At 49.8% G+C, this 4,560-nt stretch overlaps 1 protein-coding gene across 1 annotated transcript in view; it reads right to left on the reverse strand.

Moving 5' to 3' along the window:
- The window catches only part of Ccdc61 (coiled-coil domain containing 61), an 18,853-nt gene extending 15,254 nt beyond the window's left edge, over positions 1-3,599 (reverse strand). Inside the window, exon 1 of the mRNA XM_005370251.3 lies at positions 3,557-3,599. The gene's annotated coding sequence lies outside the window, so the exon portion shown is untranslated. The remainder of the gene's footprint in view (positions 1-3,556) is intronic.
- Positions 3,600-4,560: the final 961 nt, after the last annotated feature.

Genomic DNA, 4,560 nt, shown 5'->3' on the forward strand with positions numbered 1-4,560 from the left:
GCCCACATCCCTCCGCAGCCGTGGGAAACTGAGGTCAACCTCACAATCGCCAAGCCTCCAGCCCTCTCCTTACCATCTTTCACTAAGGGAATCCTAACTTTTTTCCCAGGGCTAAGTCACTGCCACTGGCTCCTCCTCCCAAACTGTGCTCCAAAATTTCAGTCTTCACCCAATGCAGGAAAGAGAACCCTCCACACTGGGCTCCCCAAAGAACCGTCATACCAGCACTCCCCACCATCACCATGGAAAAATCACTGTCCCCAGCCCACCAACCACCTCACACTTCCCCATCTCTAGCCTCACTGAGCTCACAGGACTATCACACACTGTGACACAGAGCCCGACTTCCGCCTTACTCTGAGTCGACCTCCCAAAGCTGGATGAATATAAGCTGGTCAGAGCTCCCTCCTCCTTCACCCTGTTCTTCCCCTTCCACTGTCCCCCAGGAGTACACAACAACAAAAGCCCTTCAGGCCACTGAACATGATATCTCTGCCTTCTGCTAGAATCAATTATAGGACACCCCACAATCTAGACCTCTACAGTATACCATGCAGTTCCCCCAGCACACCCGGTGTGTCCCGAAAACACACTTACCATGCCTCACCCTAATTCTGCACTCTGGTAGGTATTACAATCATACCCCATTTACAGACCATGAAACTGAGGCTCCTACAGCTAGACACAGCAACCATCCCCTCCTTCTCACGGTCCAGCTATGCAGCCCAACACACCCCTTCCCTCCCAAGGTGCTAGGGCATTGACCAAAGCTCCTCACTCCCCAGTGTATATATTTATATACAAATATATACATATATATTTGTGTGTATTATAAATATATTTATACACACACACATAAAATTGGGGAAAGTATGAGGACCTCATAGGACTATCACGAGGACTGAGTTAGTCAATGCACCTAAGGTGCTCCCTACAGGGCCTGCCACTTCCTCTTACCACCACTCTTAGTTAACAGCCCAAAGGCCACTTAATCTTCATCCCAAAAGCCTGCAAGCAAGGCTCAGCAGAAGGCAGCTAGCTTGCCTAGAATCCACTAAGAGGCTGGGCGGTGGTGGTAAATGCCTTTAATCCCTGCACTCCGGTTAGAGAGGAAGGTGGATCTCTGTGAGTTCAAGGCCAGACTGGTCTACAAAGTGAGTTCCAGGAAAGCCTCAACTACACAGAGAAACCCTGTCTCAAAAAAAAAAAAAAAAAAAAAAAAGTCGGGGCCAAGGGTCCGTCATACAGCACTAGCCCATGTTCAATTCCTAACAATACAAATCAAACAAAAGCAAACTTTTCTAATTGTAGTTCTTACTGTCCCTTCAGTGCCAATCTATCGGGACACCAAGAAACAATGTCTTGGCCCAGTCATTCTCACTCTCCAGGCTCAGCTCTAAGGCCCCTAGGGGAGATACAATGTGTCCAGTTTATTACTTCACCTGACTCCATGGCCAGGAAGGAGCCCCACCCAGGCCACCAGCTCACCGTCCACCATGGGAAGACCAGAGGAAGGGTAGTTAACTGTATCCTTTGTGCTCTTCCGGGGCACAATGGAACCACATGGAACCCAATACTAGTGGGCAGATCTGAGAAGCCCACAGGTGGAACACAGGACTTAGTGGCTTTGACAGAGACAAAGGAAAACCAGGTGACTGGACTGGCAGTCAGCAAGGGCTCATAATGCTCCTACCTGAACTGAGACAGATGAGGCGGGGAGGGAAGCCAATCCAGACAGAAGGGCAGGCAGCAGTAGGAAACATGTATTTGCAATGTCCAAAGGACACCAAGACTTCATGGCCCCAATAGCACAAGCAAGGCCCTTCCAAAGGTATGGGGCCATGAAGGGGGAGAGGGACGAAGCTCCAGACGACCTGGAGATCCTGTGAGCAGATGGAGACTATGGAAGAGTGAGTAGGAGACAGGAGGGGGTAAACAGAGGAACATGATCTGACCTTTTGCTAGCTTGCAAAGAGGTCTCGTATAACCCAGGCTCTCCTTGAATTCCTGATCCTCTACCTCCCAAGGTCTGGGATTATAGGGGTTCATCACACACCTTGCCTATCTGGAGCTGGGGATCAAACCCGGCACTTCACACAAGCCAGACAAGCATCCATCCTTGGTGAGATAGGTTCTCACCAAGTAGCCAAGGCTGGCTGTGAACTCACAGTCTTCCTATCTTAGACTCTGGTGTGCTACGATTATGATAGGTGTGTACCACCAACATCAGTACCAGACGAGATTTACTTTCCAGACCATATATACACACACACACATTTAATGGGAGGGAAAGGAAGGAGTGATGGACAACTAACTCCTAAGTACCTGAAAGGAAGGGTCTGCCATGCTGAATGGGGACACCAAAGGATTGTTTGGGGATAACTGCATGTCAGCTGGGCTTTCAAGCAAAGAAGGGCTGGTCTTTGGATACAGCGTAGTGTTCAGGGCAGAGATAGATGCTGGAAAGAAACATCAGGGAGTCACTACTGAGTAAACAGGGTGATGGAATTGGTATAGAAAAAGTGATTCCACACAACATGAAGTTTGAGCTCCAACAGATTAAACAACTTGCCCAAAGTCATAGTGATTTCAGTGGTAAGAACAAGAGAGAACCAGAACTCCAACTTGGGCAAACAGATACCAGACCCCACATTCTTCTCGTTTTGTTTTGCTTTGCTCTGTTTTGTTTTTGAGACAAGGCCTCCCTATGTGGTCAAGGCGGGCCTCAAACTCACTCTGTAGCCCAGGCTGGCCTCAGTCTCTCTAGTACCTGGGTGCCACTGCACAGTTTGTCAAGATGTTTCAGAATTCCTTAGGGGCTGCCCACATGACTCAATGGATAAAACTCGGTACTGTACAAACCTTGAGACCCAAGTGTGATCTCAGAACCCAGGGTCTAGGGTAGAAGGAGAGAACCAACTCCACAAAGTTGTCCTGACCTCCACACCCATCACAATTTTTATGCATTCGAGACCTGCCTGCTCTAAATTGGGCTCCAGGCCTTCCAGGCGCTACATAGTAAGACTCTGACTCAAAACAAAAGTTTATTCTTGGGCATGGATGTAGCTCAGTAGTACTGTGATAACTCCTGACTAACACGCACAAGGCTGGATTTGATATCCAGCACCGCAAAAAAAAAAAAAAAACCGCGGGGAAAGTTAAAAGTGACTGCATGTAAAATAACTTGCTCAGAGCGCACACAGGGAACACCACTTGCCCGCAGGACACACCCCTCAACCCTGGAGAGCTCCTACCCCCACCTTCCAACCCGAATCAAGTTCAGAATCCACGGCATCACGGGTAGCACCCCCTTCCACCCCGCGTGGTGTGCGCATAATAATGCTCTACCTCACAAACTCGGGTGCAGTATTCGACACGGGACCTCTATGTTCTAATCGCGTGTCTCGCGAGTGACAACATGACTGGCACATGAAAGACCCTGTGAAATCTCCAGCTTGCACAGGACCAGGCGCGCACCTGTGTGGAAGTGGCGCTCCGGGGGTCCCCACTGCCCCCGCCTGGCGCCCGCACCTGTACCCGTGCTGCCGCCGCTCACCTTCTCCGCGGAGTCCCCACTTCACGAGCGGTTCAACCGCCGAAGTTTCAGCTCCGCCCCAGATCCGGCCTTCTCACTTATGATTGGTCTGACCTTACCGGCAGTCACGTTTCCATAAGTCAAAAATGACGCCCGTCACTCTGTCCCGCCCCCACAGGAGAACCCGCCCTCCCGAGCTTGCTATTAGTCTATTTGGGAGAGGCGTTCCTAACCAGTGTAAGGAGCCCTCCATGGCGTCGGTTCCCTTTCTGATGGTTATTGGCTATACCTACTGCCAATCATACAAAAAAAGGGTGGTTCCTGCCGTAGGCGGAGGGAGGATCCCGGAAGTGGCATCTTGACTCCGCCTACCATGCCCTCCCATCCCCTCGTGGCCACAGGGAAAGTTCTTGCGCAGAGGATATTCTAACCTCCAAGTCCGGAAGCTCCAAAGATAGTCACAACTCCAAGAACAAATGTAGATTTTTCAGCGCTCAGTGTATGCCTAAACCTATCCTGATCATTTTACTAGACTTGATTTTGTTAGTGCGTGTGTGTTTGGTGGTTTTTGAGACAGAAACTCAAGTAGCCCAAGCTGGTCTCCAACACTGATCCTGCTGCCTCCACTTCCCCAATCCTGGGATTACCGGAGTATACCAACATGCCCGGCGTGGCACTGGCTTCTTTAAAATTCAAACAACATAGCAAAGTAAGCATTTAAGTTTTTAATATTTTTAGATTTACTTCTTTTATGTATATGAGCCTTATGCCTGCTTGTATGTCTGTGCACCACGTGTGTGCCTGGTGCCTGCAGAGATCATAGAGAGCGTCAGATCCCCCTGGAACTGCTGTGTAGTTACAGATAGTTGTGAGGCACCATATTGGTGCTGGAAACTGAACCCCAGATCCTCCGGAAGAGCAGCCAGTGCTCAGTGCTCTGAGAGGTGTGTGTGTCTGTGTGTGTCTGTGTGTGCCTGTGTGTGTGTTTCTGGTGTTATTTAGCCTTGGCTAGCCTGAATTTCACT

Source organism: Microtus ochrogaster, unplaced genomic scaffold, assembly GCF_000317375.1.
Source record: "Microtus ochrogaster isolate Prairie Vole_2 unplaced genomic scaffold, MicOch1.0 UNK74, whole genome shotgun sequence".
In the NCBI taxonomy this organism is placed as follows: Eukaryota; Metazoa; Chordata; class Mammalia; order Rodentia; family Cricetidae; genus Microtus; species Microtus ochrogaster.